This window comes from Mus pahari, chromosome 14 (genome assembly GCF_900095145.1).
Source record: "Mus pahari chromosome 14, PAHARI_EIJ_v1.1, whole genome shotgun sequence".
Classification (NCBI taxonomy): domain Eukaryota; kingdom Metazoa; phylum Chordata; class Mammalia; order Rodentia; family Muridae; genus Mus; species Mus pahari.
This window is the reverse complement of record NC_034603.1, coordinates 46,433,979-46,451,236: the sequence shown is the minus strand read 5'-3', so window position 1 is coordinate 46,451,236 and position 17,258 is coordinate 46,433,979. Positions and strand designations below refer to the sequence as shown.

General features: G+C 44.9%; 1 pseudogene; it reads left to right on the top strand.

The window, feature by feature from the left end:
* Positions 1–546: 546 nt before the first annotated feature.
* Positions 547–1,497, top strand: LOC110331826 (annotated as a pseudogene).
* The last annotated feature ends 15,761 nt before the right edge of the window (positions 1,498–17,258 follow it).

The following is a 17,258-nucleotide window of genomic DNA, read 5'->3' as shown; positions in this document are numbered from 1 at the left end:
TAAGTACACTGTAGCTGTCTTCAGACACTCCAGAAGAGGGCGTCAGATCTTGTTACAGATGGTTATGAGCCACCATGTGGTTGCTGGGATTTGAACTCGGGTGCTCTTACCCACTGAGCCATCTCACCAGCCCAGTTTCGAAGATTCTTATAAATTCCTGGTTGTGTCTTAGTGCTGGGAACTGTAAAAAAAAATCCAGCCTCAGACTGTTATAGTATGTGGTTTATTTGGAAGTGGTCATCCAGAAAGGGAAGTAAAGGAGAAATATCTAGTCCAGTGGAAGCAACCCATTGCTCCAAAATCTGACTGAGTACAGTATTGCTCATAGCTTGAAGGCACACATGGCAACTGCTTCTTACAAAAAAGCCAGGGTAGAAGTGACAGGAAGAGGCCACGGGAAGGATAGAGGTAGGACCGGAGGAACTCATTAGAGACTCAATCTTGGGAAGAATTCCTGCAAAGGCTGAACTGAAAGACAGAGGAAAAGTTCACACTCAGGAGCTGGGAGTTCAGAGGTCCTAGTCCAGGATGGTAAATTAGAGAAAGATGTGTAATGGACACTCATTTGTAGGCCACTACATTAAAGAACAGTTGTGCCTTTGTGTGCTGCCCAGAGATTCCTGCTGTAACTTAAAGAGAAACTTTTACAATGTCCTTGTTACAGGAGCCCACCTAAGTGGCACCAACCTCGACTTTCAGATGCACTTATACACCTCTACTAGGAAAAACGAAGGTATCTATGTCATAAATCTGAAGACGACCTGGGAGAGGCTGTTGCTCACAGCTTGGGCTATGGTTGCCATTGAGAACCCTGCTGACCTCAGGGCCATCTCTTCCAGAAACACTAGCGGGCCAACCCTGCTTAAGTTTGTGGCTGTTGTTGGAGCCACTCCCATTGCTGGCTGCTTCACGCCTGGAATCTTCACTAACAATTCAAAGCAGCCTTCAGGGAGCCACGGATTCTAGTGGTGACTGGTCCCAGGGTTGACGACCAGCCCCTCACAGAGGTGTCTTATGTCAGCCTGCTTACCATTGCTCTGTGACACACACTCTCTTCTGTGCTACGTGGACATTGCCATCCCAGGCAACAGTAACAAGGGTGCTCACCCAGTGGGTCTGATGTAGTGGATGCTGGCCCGGGGAAGTACTGCACGTGGGTGGCGCTATCTCTGTGGGCGGCGTGGAAGATTATGCCTGATCTTTACTTTTAAAGAGATCCAGATGAGGTTGAGAAGGAGGAGCAGGCTGCTGTAGAGAAGGCTGTGAACAAGGAGGAATTTCAGGGCGAATGACTGTGTCAGCTCCCGAGTTCACTGCAGCTCAGCCACAGGTGGCAGACTGGTGTGAAGGTGTTCAGGTGGCCTTTGTACCTTTCATGCTGAAGGCTGGACTGACTGGCCAGCCATTGAGGACTGGTCAGCAGCTCCCACAGAACAGGCCACCAAGTGAGTTGGAGCCACCACGGAATGGTCCTGGGCTGGCTCTACAGACACTTAAGCAAAGAGGATAAAGGTGGAAAGAAAATAAAGTTCCTAAAAGCTGGGGGTGGGGTGGGGGAGAATATTTGCATATATGAATAAGAAGGCGTGGCTGGGAATACTTGAAGGAACCGTGTTTGTAAAAGCTAGGGAAGCCTACAGCTCAAATAGAAAATGCTTTAATGAGCACAGTCAGTCTATAGCAAGCTCTCAGCACCTCATCTTTATGACTTATTTAAGAGTTATCTTGTATCTATAAGCTGCTAGCTAGTCCTCATCTGAGAGATTTTTCTGGTCCAGAGCCCTCTGCCCCTGTGCACTGTAGACCAATAGTAATGGGGCGTTAATATCTTCCAGAGGCATTCTCAATAAAAGTCAAGTGGGGACTGATAGGTAAGCACTCCACACTCCTTCATGGCAGGGGTCAAAATGTGCAGTGCATTGCCTCCAGAAGTTCCCGCATGGAACGGAGCTCTGGTTACCCACTCTACGAGTTGCTTTTCTATTTCTGTGGTAAAATACCATGACCAAAGCAGCTTAAAGAAAGCAGGGTTTACTTGGGCTTATGGCTTCAGGCGGAGAAGAGTTCATCACCGTCATGGTGGGAAAGCATGGCAGCCTGCAGGTACGGCAAGCTGAGAACTCATCTCTGTAACCGAATGTACAAAGCTGAGAGAGAGAACAGGAAATGGACCCAAGTCTTCAAACTCTCAAAGCCTGACCCTCGTGACATTCCTCCTAACAAGGTCACGCTCCTAAGCCTCTCCAAATGGCATCACCAACAGGGACTATGGATGTATTGAACACCGTGAGACTATGGGAGCATTGCTCATTCAAACCACCACATCTACAGTGACAGCTTGCTTGATAAAAATATCCTTAATGACTTCCTTCCCTTCTCCTCGCTTCCCTAGTCCTCTGCTCATATTTCCTGGGATTGTAACTGGGTTGGCAGGAATGAAGATATTCTAGAACGACTCTGACCCCTAACAGCTCCAGTATCCATGAAGATCAAAGGGTTTTTTTTTTTTTTTCTTAAGTAGCAAACTCTAGGTTCTTTTATTAAAAAAAACTCGGGGGATTTTTTTTTTTAAGCTGGACATAATGTTGCATGCTTTGAATCCTAACATTCAGAAACCAGAGGCAGGTGGAGATCTATATATACAGGGAATTCCTCACTAGGCAGGGCTACACTGGGAAATGCTGACCCCCAAAAATAAAATTGTTGAGTTATATTTATTTATTTGGGGGCTCATGTAGACCAGTCTATCTTTGAACTTGCTGTCTAGCTGTGGATAACCTTGAACTCCTGATCCTTCTCCATCTACCTTCTAAGTACTGGGACTATCAGCATGTGTTACTATTCCCAGCTCAAATTTTAGAATTTTTAGAAACAAAAATACAGTCCCAAATAACATGTTCATTTTTACTTTGGTGGTGCTGGGATCAAACCTATGACCTTGTGCATGCTAGGCAAACACTCTATCACCAAGCCACATTTCCAGCTTTGCTTTGCTAAGAAAGTTTAAATCACAAGCCCATTGCATATAAAGCCCTGGTTTTGAATTCCCAGCACTGGCCGCCCTTTCCTCCATGCACAAAAAAAGCAAGTTTAATATACTTTGTAACACAATCGGAAAGCTTGGTTTAAGAACTGATCCTGGAACTAAGTGTGGTGGTGCAGGCCTTTAATCCCAGCACTCAGAAGATGGAGGCAGACGAATTTCTGTGAGTTCAATGCTAGCTTGATCTACAAAGAGAGGTCAAGGATAGCCAGGACTGTTACACAGAGAAACCCTGTCTTGCCTTCCCCCAGCCCCACCCCCCAAAAGAGATTGACTCTGAACACTAGGGACACAGGACATTTAAAATAGGAGCCCAGTCTCTGCTTTTGGGGAGTTCTCAGAGTTTCAATAAGAACAGATGTTTACCCATGAAAGCATGTGACAAGGAACAGGGCAGATGTTAAGTTAAGCAGAGGAATTAAGGGAGCCCAGAGGTCAGGTCTGACCTGCCACGTGTAGAAGAAAGCTTCATCTTCCCTTCTGCCTCATGCAGACTTAGGGACACTTTTTTTGAGAACGAGCAAAGAGCCATGAACTGAACAGAAGGCATGATGAATTAGGCAAACTGGGTCTGGAAAGATGGCTCTGTGGTTAAGAGTGGATAGATACTGTTCTTGCAGAGGACCTGAATTAGTTCCCAGCACTTGCATCGGGGGACTCAGACCCACTTCTCTGAACACTCAGTAACACTAGCGCCATGGGATCCGCTGCCCTCTTCTTGTCTCTACAGGCACCTGCACTCTGGTGCACACATACACAGACATACAAATACATGTAATTAAAATGAAATATGTTTTTAAAAGGAAGCAAATCAATGCTTGCCTCCCAATCAGAATAAAGTCTGTTTTATTAGGAAGATTATGGCCTGTAGTAAGAATTTAGTGGTTTCAGTACTCCTAGGAATTTCTGGTTAGACAATTATATTCATATGATGACCCTGGAGACCCCATTTCCTGTCAGCCTTCCTTCCACGTCCAACCACATGCCTGTCCTCTGAGATCATGGCCACCAAGCAGCTTTCTGTAGATGACTTCTTTCCATGGAGGCTTGCTAGCAGGGAATCTGCACCTGTTAGAGGAGACAAAGATATAATATTGCTGCTATTGTGAAGCACACAAGGAACTGTCTTGCTCCTGGGAGCTTATTGTGTGCCTGCTGAGCCTGGTGGTCTCCATCTTTGTTATACATTATAATTCTAATGCTTGTATTACACCTCACATCTATTAAATGCAGGGAGAAGGTTAACAGGCTGCAGTGTGCTGACGCCACTCTCGAGCACCCAGTGTATACACCTGAAACCACTCTAGAGCACCCAGTGTATATACCTGAAGCCGTTCACTCTAGAGCACCCAGTGTATATACCTGAAGCCATTCACTCTAGAGCACCCAGTGTATATATCTGAAGCCATTCACTCTAGAGCACCTAGTCTATACACCTTGATTCCCAGATGAAAAGATAGATCTATGGGACATTCCTTGTATTACATAAAGAACATCTCTCACTTTATTGTTTTGTCTAATATTTGTGAGCTATCATTTTTGTTTATTAAGATTTAAGGCTGGCTGTGGAGAATCATAACTATAATCTCAGTTCTTAGGAGGTAGAGGTAAGAGGGTCTTGAGTTCAAAGTCACCGTAGGCCACGTAACAAAAGCTTGTTTAAAAAAAGAAAGAGCTGGGTGTGGTGGCGCACGCCTTTAATCCCAGCACGTGGGAGGCAGAGGCAGGTAGATTTCTGAGTTTGAGGCCAGCCTGGTCTACAGAGTGAGTTCCAGGACAGCCAGGGCTATACAGAGAAACCCTGTCTTGAAAAACCAAAACAAAAAAAGAAAGAAAGAAAAAAGACTTAAGAAGTCAAAGTAATAATGGACATCTCCAAAGGCTAAGCATAAAGACTTTATTTGTTATTGTTTATTATCACTAACATTGTTGTTTTACAGTGCTGGAGGTCAAGCCCCGTCTCCCGTCTGCTAGGCAAGCTATGCTACTTCAGAGTCACATCCTTCTCTGCCCGTTATGATGATTTTAGAGTATATCTTAAAACTACTTTTTACAACTAACTAATTTGTTTGGTGTGTGTGTGTGTGTGTGTCTACTTGTGGGTGTGCATACTCACGTGCATGTATGTGTACGGGTCAAAAAAAATGACATCCCACATCTTCCTTAATCTCTCTCTACCTTGGGACTTGTCACTTACTGAAGAACTCCTTCACTGGGTAGACAGGCTGGCCAGCAAGTCTCCGGAATCCACCGGTCTCCCTCCAGGGAGTGCTAGGGTTGCAGGTACTTGGACCACCACCTCCAGCTTTTATATGAGTTATGGCGATCCATGAGCTTCTCATGAGCTTTACCAACTAAGCCATCTCCCCAACTCCAAAGTCACTTTAAAACTGGGCATGGTAGTGCATACCTGTAATCTCATCACTTGACAGCTAAAGTCAGAAGGATCAGGCGTTCAGGCCAATCCTGGCTGCATAGAGTGCAGTCAGCCTGGGCAAACTGAGACTCCACCTCAAAAACCAAACCACGTCAAAGCGAAAATAGAACACAACAAACAAAAGTAACTTTAACTAACAATATTTATTATCTCTGATTTACCTAAAAAGAAAATGTAGGGGACTGGCTGATGCACGTGATCAGGGCTAAGGTTTGGTCTTGGGGTTTGGAGCAGGGCTAAAAAGTAGAGAGGTAAGATGAGGCCAAGGTCCTCAGACACACGCAGAGGGGATTGTCCTGGGACTTAGAGGCTGTGTGACTAAGGCAGATGAAGGGCTAACTGTGGTTACAAAGAAGGCCCAGGCAGCAATGATCTGGGGCTTGTTTGGTCTCTCGCTGTCCCCAGCACATTGCTATGAACCAGTCTTGGTCTTTGGTCCTGGTTACTATTATCTCCTGATATTGTGCTGTGTTCCTATCCTTGCCTCTGTCCATATCTCTTCTGTCAATCACAAATTCTTCCTTGGATCTCTGTGGCTTTTATTCTTGAGCCTTGTGTATCTGACCATGGACCTGCCCTTTGTCTTGCAGCACTGCCAAATGCCTCACAAGTCTGCAGCCTTGGTTACAATCCAGTGTCTCTAACTTTATTTTGGTAGTGACAGCTTTATGTCCCTGTCACAAAGCTGATAGAAGACTTGAACATAATAAAAGAATGGATGAGGAGGATGAGGAGAACTGTTAACAAGTGACTAAAATCTAACTATCACCTCTTATCCCCAGAGTCAACTCCCCAAACGCAGCCAAGAGTCCTCGAGATAGAGACAGCTGTGGGAAATGTTGAGTCAGTGAGGGGGGAGCGGTGAGGCAGGAGGCTGCCTGTATTGAGTCAGGCACTGATATTACTAAATAATCTCCATCTTGTGTTCTTCACCACACAGACAAGGAAACCAAAGTTCAAAAGTGTTATTACACCTGTGGTCACATGGCTAGAAAAACTGCCACAGCATGTGTTTCCAGTCAAGGCTGCAGACTCACCGTGTACATTCTTCAAGTAAAGGGACAGATTTAGAGAGCCTAATAGCAGAGAACATTTTCCTGAATGATCTGTGAGTACAGCTTGGGAGGCAGAAGGATATAGCCTGGATTTAAAGGAAGTAGGAACCGGAAGGGGTGGGGCTGCCAAGGCCCCGGGTGGTCCTACCTGCCCACCAATGAGGGCTCTGAGCAAAAGTGCTAACATTGCATGTATCTGGTAAGGAAGGTTGCTCTGCTTCAAAGCAAAATCACTTTCTGGATGTTCTTTCCTTTACCCCCGTATTCTGTGGCTTTGTTTCCCTATTGACTATTCCTTCCAACTGTGATACACGGTGGAAAGGACGGTAGTATGATGGGAGCTAGTGAGTCCCAGCTGTCACCCACTAGCTGTATGAGCTTCCCTGAGGCTCCCCAAGTCTGCTTCTTTATTTGCAGAATGGATGTATTGGTGACGTGATATACGGGATAAGTGATGTTGAGCACCTAGCACTGTGGAAAGGGGAGGGCTCTCTTTGCTGTTCCCTACCTAATTTCCCTGAGCCTGGCCCATGCTGTACAAAGAGGCTGTAGACAACTCTTAAGGAGAGCCAGTTCTTAGAAGAAAGGGAAGATCATCTCCCACTTCCTGCACATTATATTCCTGCTTATGCATTCTGATGTCCTGCTTGCTTTTTTGGGCTCTAAGTGCTATCCTGCTGACTCACTTCCGACTTCTCCTCGTTCATCATGCTCAGCTCCTGAAAATGGAATAGGATGGAAAGGGCCGGAAACTGTACTGTCTGGTGAGATGTTTAAGGGGACAGGCACCCTATGTGGATAGAATGCTGGGGCTATGAGCTGAGCAGAGCCCACAGCATGTTTCTCATCTGACTTGTGATACTCGACCTTGGATTGTAATACTAATACTAACCACCCCACTTACAGCTACTGATGAGGAGCCAAGAGGCCCCGGGCTATGTTCTTTCTGTGGATCGCCTCTTTGATTACCACAGATGAAGAAGTCAGGGATCCTTACTATTTAGACAAAGGTGTGCGCACTAATATTGGCTAAGGAGCCTGCCAGGGTCGCATAACTAGAACGGGGAGGGCAGAGCAAAATTTCAACCCCATGGTCTAGATTTGTGCTGTCTAATGAAGTAGCTGCTAGCTACATGTGGCTAATGAGCACTTGAAGATAACTAATGTATGAAAGGTGACTAGAAGGAGGAAGGACTTGAACCTGAAAGTGGGGGAAAGACGGGGGTGGAGAGGGAAAGGGAGAAGAAGAGGGAGGGGCAGGGAGAGAGGAGACATGCTGTCCCTATATAGCCTGAGCTGCTCTGGAATTTGCTATGTAGTCCGGGCTGGCCTAACCCCAGTGGTCCTTCTGTCACAGCTCCCTGAATATCTAGGATTACAGACATGTGTTACCTAAAACTGAACTTTTAACTTAACTGAGTGTTGTATGTGAGTGAAAATACTAGATTTCACAGCTCTCGCATCATATATGTGTGTGTATCCCTTTGATTGCATATTAAAGTTACAATAATTTGGGTATAGTGGGTTAAATAAAACATATCCAGATAATTTTACAAGTTTCTTTAGCTTTTTTAGTTGCTTTTTATTATTTATTTATTTGTTTATTTGGAGACAGGGTCTCATTCTGGAGCTCTGACTGGCCTTAATTTTGTTTGTGGTGATTCTTCTGTTTCAATCCCCTGAATGTGAGGATTGTGGGCCCAAGTTCCCTTGCCCAACTCCAAATAAACATTTTAAATTATATTTTACAAACTAGAAATCAAAGCTTATGATGATTTCTTGGAGTTCTGTTTGTTTGTTTCTTGTTTTTGAGACTGGGTCTCACTATGTCAGGGTGATAGTGACCTCATAATTCTTCTGCCTCAGCTTCTTGAGTGCTGGGATAACTGATACTCAGTATAAGACCACATCTGAAAGTGCACTCATTTCTCCAAGGAGTCTAATTTGTGTAGCACCTGGAGTATGCTCAGTTCGCTCGGAAATTCTTGTTCTAAATAAATGTACAGATCTGTGAGGAGCTCCCAGTGCCCCAGTGAGGCACCTCCAAAAGTCCCTGCACCAGACACTGAATCTCACGTTGGAGAAGACTTAAGTCCCTGTCCTCAGGACCAGGGCCCTGCCAACTTCAGGACAGCTTTACTCGGAGGGCTTGCTGACCAGATTCCAGCTCTTTCCCATCCAAACCCTAACTCAATAGATTTGGACAGAACCAGAGACCTTATGTGCTGAAGAGTCTTCTCAAAACCATGCTTTAAAGGAGACTGCTGTCCACTGGGAAAGGTAGAAAAGGTCCCGAGCGTTAGGTGTGAGAGAGGGGGGAACTGAATTAACAAATATTGAAGGTTTGTTCCTTACTAAGTAATCACTTTTCAGTATGTCACCTCATTTCACCCTCTCATCAACTTAATGAAGCACATGGCACTACTTCAACCGAGACTGAAAGGTTAGTTAGATGGCCAGAATCGCGGAGCTAGCAAACGGCAGATCTCCGGTTTGTACTGACTCTTCCTGACCTCAGTAAGTCATGAAGATCTCCACTGTCTTCGCTTCTTTTTCTTCTTCCCCTGGCACTGTCGTATGAACTGGGTATATAATGTAAGTGAGACAGACGAGCTCTCTGTTCTAGTCAAACTCAATAAGCAATTAGAATAGAGTTCTCAGTGCTACGAGGGAGGCAGTGTCATGAAGAAATATAATGGAGAGTCACAGTCTAGATGAGGGGTAGTAAAAAGCTTTCCAAAAGAAAATCTGAGACTCGCGTGGAACCGAAAGGATGGCGTAGAGGATGGAAGCGTGGCTGGGAGGGGCGGAGCTTGGTTGGGGAGGAGTGGAGCATGGCAGGGGAGGAGCGGAAAGTGGCTGAGGGAGCGGAATGTGGCTGGGGAGGAGCGGAGCATGGTTGGGGAGGAGCAGAGCATGGTTGGGGAGGAGAGGAGCATGGCAGGGTAGGAGCAGAAAGTGGGTGAGAAGGAGCGGAATGTGGCTGGGGAGGAGCAGAGTGTGGTTGGGGAGGAGTGGAGCATGGCTGGGGGATGTCTTAAGCTGAAAGCCAGCAATGAAGGTTTCAAGACATCAACGTGGTTGAGGAACTGAGAGAAATGTAGACTGCCTCAAACAGAGAGGATGGAAGTGAGAGGGTGGGGGGGGGGGCTGAGGCAGACAGAACCAGCTCATGGCAGCCTCTTTATGCTTACTGACTTTATTCAAGGCTAGAGGCAGGGTCAGACTTGTACACTATTTCTCCACTAACCACAGGGAACGATTCCAGGAACCCTAAGTGACTGCCCAAAACCGTGAATAGTGCTAAATTCCACAGATATTATTTTCCCTCTTCATGTATGTATTTGATAATGTTTCATTTGTAAATTAGGCACAGTAAGAATGAGTATAAGCTAGACTAGGTTGAACATCCATTAGCTGGCGTTCTGGGGATCCAAAATAGTTTAGATTTGGGATTTTTGTGCTTTGGATTTTGACAAATTTACATATATAATGACATCTTGGGGATGGGATCCAACTCTAAACTCACAGTCATTTATGTTTCATTGAACCCTTATATACATAATCCTAAGGTAACTTCAAGGAGGGAAGTAATGTTCCAGTGCACCTGCATTTGTGCTCTGACCTGTCACAGAAAGTCAGGGATGGGATGTTCCTCTCGTGTGCTCTGTTAACCCTTAAAACGTTTTAGATCTGGGATGTCTTCAGTTCTGGATTTTCAGAATAAGGTTGCTCAGGTTGCATTCTGTGTGCTGTAATACAAGTGACGTGGTTTGTGTCCCTGATCTCAAAACTGTTCTCCCAGTGTCTCATGTGATGAGTGGAGACGTGACAAGATGAAGTGAGGAGACATGACTTGGGTTTGGTGAGGCAGTCGTAGACTGTCCTGTAAGGCTGTTTGGACATAAACCCTGCAATACTGAGGGAGTCAATTTGATGATTGAAAGTACTAAGTCTCAATTTCATGCCACTACTTAGAATGGTATACCTTTTAAAATGTGTTTACTTTTGGAATATATATGGAATGTTTTTGAATTACAGTTGACTATGGAAAATGAAATCACAGGAACCAAAACCTTAAATAAAAATAGACTGCCAAATTCTTTTTCTTACTTATTTACTTGTTTGTAAATTGTCTGTTTATTCTTTATTACACATATTTACAGTTGTTTGGTTTAAGAAAGGATATCTCTATGTTACCCTAGATGTCCTTCCTAGGACTTTCTTTGTAGAGTAGGTTGACCTTGAACTCACAGAGATCCACCTGCCTGTCTCCCAGGTGCTGGAATTTAAGGCATGTGCCACAACGTCCGGCTACATATTTCTATGAACATGGATCAATGACAAACTTCTTTGGAACTCGACCCAAATCAGTTCCTTACATTTCAAAGTCATATTGAACTTTGGAATATACCATTGTTCATATGATCCTGGGATTTTTTTCATGGACTCATATTTTCTGCTGAAATTTCTCTATGCCTTCTTTCTTGGTTTAACCAAAAAATTTACAGGCAGTACTTCACCTTTTACAGATGATGGGAGCTGAAAAGTTTACTATGATCTCAACAGCCCATCAGAGAGCTGTAAGCAGGGAGATTCATTAAATATACTACTGGTGTTAAATATACTACTGGTGTCAAATATACTACTGGTGTTACAGTCAGATAATGCTGCTGTGAATTGAGAGAAGTGTAGAAGTGGAGAGGAGCACAAAGGTGTTTAAGACTACTTTCTTGGGGCTGGTGAGATGGCTCAGCGGGTAAGAGCAATGACTGCTCTTCCGAAGGTCCTGAGTTCAAATCCCAGCAACCACATGGTGGCTCACAACCACCCATAATGATTTCTGATACCCTCTTCTGGTGTGTCTGAAGTCAGCTACAGTGTATAACAATAAATAAATCTTAAAAAAAAAAAAAAAAGACTACTTTCTTGATAGGAAAGGGAGGCGTGGACAGGCATAAGAGGAATCAAAAATGGCCTCCAGGTTTTGATACACAGTTTTATTGAACAGAATGTCTGTTAGCCTAGTATTTAAGAATAAATTTAGGTTAAGTAAAGTAATATCAAAGAATGGTATTCTTCCAGTAAAATTTCAATGACTGGAACTTACTTGACCAGAAAACTTTGGGAGATTATTACTGTTTAGGGGTTTTAACTTTTTTTTTTTTTTCCTGGTTTTTAATTTGCATAAATTTTGCAGTCTGGGTATGCTGAAAATAAAGCCTCTTTTTGGTCAAAATCAAGATTAACTGATGAGTCTACTTTGTTTTGTATTAAGAAATCTTGAACCTTGAGTTTCTGAAGCTTAACATGCCTTTTTTGCACCTTCTATTTTTTTCCATATCTTATACCTTAGAAAGAGTTGTAGATGGCTCCTATCAATGGACCAGTGATAATTTAGACTCCGCCTTCTCCACCTAAGTCCCGCCCACATCAAAACCACACCTCTCTCTTAGCCCCGCCTCCTGAAGATGTCGTCTCCGATATGACAGCAAATTCTCCACAATCCTATCCAATGGGACGTACGAAAGGCGGGACCTATGTCAATCTTTTTTTCCCCATTTGTCCAATTATATATCTATCTGTACTCAGTTCCATCCCACTTAGTCTTCAACCCAAGGATTGGTTTCTCTGTTCTTTGTTCCTGGCTCGTGATTGGTTTTTTTTCCTCATTCCGCCCCTCTCTTCTAGCTCTTGCAGGCGGGATTAGCACGCAGCTTCCTGCTCTTGCCAAAAAAATAAAAGAAGAAAAAGAAAAGAGGAGAGAGGCGAAAGAAAAAAAAAAAAAAAGTCACGGAGGTTTTTGATTTTTAATTGGCTTTCAGTCTTGTCGGTCAGGCCAAGATTTGCCTTTTTATTGGTCTGTCTGTCTGCCCATCCTGAACCGTGGGCGGGATTTCCCCAGGAGACCCACACCTGGTTGCCACTGGTCGAACAGTGCGCCTGTCTGAAGCTTCCGGCCAGGGATTGGAGGCGGACGCGGACAGGTGGGCGTGGATTGGCTAGGGCAGCCGGTCAGTGTGAGGCGGGGGCGGGGCCTCGGCGGCTGGTTGCGCGTGTCCGCCGCTGGCTCCGCTCTATCCGGCTTTGCTAGGGGAGGTGAGTCCGGCCGCGGCGGCACCGGCGGCTGAGAAGGCGGCGGCTGAAGAGAAAGCGGTCACGGCGGCTGTGGAGAAAGCGACCGTGGGCACGGAAGCAGGGTGGGGGGGAGGGGGGGAGACGGAGCAGCCTTGAGCCCTGCAGGGGCCGTCGCGCGGGGGACCCACCCGCTCTCCCCCCCAACCCTCCTCAGCACAAGCAGCCGGCGGCGGCGGGGGCAGGAGTCAGCCTGCTTCCGACCGTCCCCCGCCCGCTTCCCGGGGCTCCTATTCTTTGGCCCCGGGACCCTAACCTCCTCCGGGGCGGTTCCCTGTGTCTGGGCGTCCGATCACTGCCCACCGCTCTTTCATTCCCTCCTTGCACCTTCTTCCCTTCACTTTTGCTGGGGTTCTCTCTCTCCTCTTCTGTCCTGCCTGTCGCCTCCTCGCCTCACTCTCTTCCTTCAGCCTCCTTCCCTGGCTCATTCTGCCCAGGAAAGTTTGGTACATCTCCCCGGTCCCCCCAATCAGGTCAACCAGACTCGGAGTAGGGGGCGATGTAGGAAGGCCTGAGAGTTCGAGGGGAGGGAAGCTAGAAGCTGGTTTCCCTGATAATTTCCCCTCATCTTTTTTGATTTAGAGTGGTTGGATTTTTTTTTTTTTAAACTGGGTTTTTGAGGAGGTGGGAGGTGTTTAGAAAAGGATGTGGGAATGGAAGGGGTAGATGAGTCAACCCTCTTACAAGATTCCAAGGGTGGCGTGTTACCAGATCCTTTTCGTGTGTGGAGTTCAGGGGGTTGGGAGGTTTGGCCTTTATTCTCACATTCAAAGTTGGAACCTCCCCCCCATTAAGAATGGAGTTTTAGTATCCACTTGTGGCAGGAATCCTGGGGGGAAGGGGCCCTTTTCCCTTTTTCTTTTCCTTTTTTTTTTCCTTCTTATTTTATGTTCTTAACTTTTATTTTGATAACCCACACCCTTCCACACACTCTCACCCCCAAATCGAACACCCAAGATCGTCAAACTTGTCTGGGTTGACTGATGAAGACATAAAGCCAGTTCCGCTCTATGTTTTTTGAGGTGGAGTGAGTGGTTTTTCTTCATTTTTTTAAATGGCCAAATGACAGCTTGACCCAGTTTGCTTTCCAATCAAAGGGCATTTTTTTTTTTTTTTGAATGTCTCTTTGTGGCACAAGAGCCAACGCAAAAATGATGGCGGCTTACAATGGCGGTACATCTGCAGCTGCAGCAGGTCACCACCACCACCATCATCACCACCTTCCACACCTTCCTCCTCCTCACCTTCACCACCACCACCACCCTCAACACCACCTTCATCCGGGGTCGGCTGCTGCCGTACACCCAGTCCAGCAGCATACGTCTTCGGCAGCTGCGGCAGCCGCCGCCGCAGCTGCTGCCGCAGCCATGTTAAACCCTGGGCAACAACAGCCATATTTCCCATCCCCGGCACCGGGTCAGGCTCCTGGGCCAGCCGCAGCAGCCCCAGCTCAGGTACAAGCTGCTGCAGCTGCAACAGTTAAGGCGCACCATCATCAGCACTCGCATCATCCGCAACAGCAGCTGGACATTGAGCCGGATAGACCTATTGGATATGGAGCCTTTGGTGTTGTCTGGTGAGTATCAAAACCACGACTCCACATGGTTCTCACGGGGCAAGCCAGGCTTCATTGGTTTTACAACCATCTTGACCAAAGTAGAGCGAGTTTCTCCACTCAACTTGAGGAAGCCATCCTTCTTGATGACGATGAGGCCATGGTGCTCTGGCTCTCCAGGCCCATGGTTTTTGAGTCATGACAAATGGTAGTGGAGCATTTTCTCCCGAGTGACACAAGTTTGCAGACTGATGAACTTGCCTGCCAAGAACCTCAGAGAGCTACTGAGTGTAAGATCTGTAGGTAAATGTGTGAAATGCCTCCTACAAAGACCTTGGCCATCTCAAGCATGGTAGTTTGGATTGGCTGCCCAGTTACAGCAGGTGTCAACAGCCGACCCCCAGCTTGATTTCTTTATGCTAGTCCCCAGCAGAATATATTTAATGTAGTCAACTCTCCTGCCCACTATATCTTTTCATACCTTGTTTTGTGATCTTGGCCCTGGGAAGAAAGGTAGGTTTCATTGTTGAACCAGTTAAAAATCATCACTTGAGTAGCTTTATTTTAAACCATAAAGCTAAAGTTGGGAAGTCTGTAGCTTAGCCTTCTGATAAGAATGCATTAAATATAGCATCACACATGAGTAGCACAAATGAGGTTAGTAGACTGGAGCTATGCAGTGGCCCATATTCCATGTAATGTGTCGCTAACTACTGGCCAGTTGCTATGGTGGGAAGTGTACTTTTAACAAATGAAGCTGCTTGACTTTTGTTAATGGTCAGATATGTTTAAAAGTCTAAAGATTTGTTAAATGCATCATTTTTGTCTACTTGCCCTCCATAGGAAGATTGGTAGTTTATAGTGCATTTACTTCTATCCTATATAGAATGAACTGAGCTTTTCTTTTTCTTAGTTTTTCCTCCCAAGGATTAACAATTCCAGGGTGGAGAGATGATTTGATATTTTCAGTGTATGTAAACATAGATTCTTAATGTCCAGGGAAGTCCCCATCACAAAAAAGAAATCTTTGAAATTTGCCTGTAAATAAATTCCTCTCTTTGTTTTTAAGGCTAAAATTCAGCTAGATATTATTTTGGCAAACTAAGTGAGATGATTCTTAATTCTTAAAACGAAAACAGAGCAACAAAAAAACCCAACAACGTAGAGTTCAGTTTTTCTCAGTTGGCCTGCAAGGAGGTTATTGCTGCTTTCTTGCTTCTCCAGGGACTGTGGGATTGCTAGTGGGGAAGAGTGTAGGCCATAATGGGTCCTTCTCAGTGACTGTTCAGGGACCTGACTATTCCTGCCTTCCTCTTCTCTTCCATAGCACCTTCCCCAGGGAATTCACTAGGCACTTCCACTCCTTGCCTAACCCTTAAGAATTTCCAAACTAGGCGGGGATGGGAGGAGAGCAGGAGAAAACTGGTTTCCTGCTTTAACTCTTGTCATTGTTTCACAAACTTTGAGTATCTGGATTTTTTTTTTTTTTTAAAGATGGGGTTGTGTCCAATGCTGAAAACTTAAGGGATACAGAAAGGGAGCTGTTTTTTAGCATTCGTGAGTCCCTACCTTTCTGTCAAAAGGTCATGTAAGTTTTAACATCAGGTTTATGGCAAGAGTAGAAAAAAATGAAAAGGGAGTGCCCTAGCATCTCATCTGTGAGACCTGGTGGCAGTGGGCATTAGGAGTCGCTCGTATCTGAAAATCCACTAGTGCTTGGTGTGAATCCTTTCTAGAGATTCGCAGACTGCCCCTCAAACCAGTAACTTCGACCATCTTCAATGTTTCCTGTTTACTGAATACACTGTAAGTTCCTTGAGGGTAAGACCTGTATAACAAAGTATTTGTTTTGTAACTTTTTGAGACAAAGTCTCAATATATAACTGTTTCTGTTTGGCCTGGAGCTCAACTATATAGCTCACTGGGTCTCAAGCTTGCCTCTGAGTGCTGGGAATGTAGAGATGTAGCATGTGAGTGCCCTAGACCTTCCCAAAGCTGCAACCCTTTAACACGGTTCCTCAGGTTGTGACCCCAACCATAAAATTACTATCGCTGCTACTTTGAAACTGTAATTTTGCTACTGTTATGAATCATAATGTAAATGTCTGTGTTTTCCCCGTGGTCTTAGGTGATCCTGTGAAAGGGTCATTCAATCCTCTAGGGAGTCTCCACCCACAGGCTGAGAACCACTGATCTAGAACTTTTTTTTTCTCCAGTACCTAGGACAGTGCTATGGCATCTTCCTGCTTTTTTGATGTTCTGCTTTGTTTTGGCGTAAACATAGGCATATATTTCTCTCAGTTCTAGAGATTAGAAATCCAAGATCTAGGTGTTGGTGGGCTTGAGTCCTTCTGAGCTGCTTTCCTTGGTTTGCGGATGGCTGCCATCTTGATGTGTCTGCCAATTTTTTCTTTTTGATCTGACTTCATTTCACAATCAGGTTTTGCTAGTTCTTGCAGGAATGTTTTTATCAGCTGTTTTAGGTGAAATACAATTTAGTTTGAAAAGGGAGAAGAGTACCAGGTGTGTTTTTAGTATGCAAATGCTTTTCTATTTTTATATTTACATATTGATGACTTGCTGTCTGAATTGCTTATTTGGGATTTAACTGCCTTGTGACCTAAGTTTGCTAAAACTAGAGATTTGATAACCACATCAGAATGAATTGCCAGTAGTGTGCTGAAATTCCAGGTGAAGTTGTTTACCATTTAACCTAATAAAACAGGGTTTTTCTTTTTAATTTAGAAAGTTCTTTTTATGTGTGAAACAATTATTTTTTAAAATGATTAAACAGGCAGTGGTGGCGCACACCTTTAATCCCAGCACTTGGGAGGCAGAGGTAGGCAGATTTCTGAGTTCGAGGCCAGCTTGGTCTACAGAGTGAGTTCCAGGACAGCTGGAGCTACACAGAGAAACCCTGTCTCAAAAAAAAAAAAAGATTAAGTAACTCCTTCTAGTGATACATCATTTAAATCAACGCTATATGTAATTATCTGGGTATCATATTCACTTAGATTCAGTCATTTATTTTGG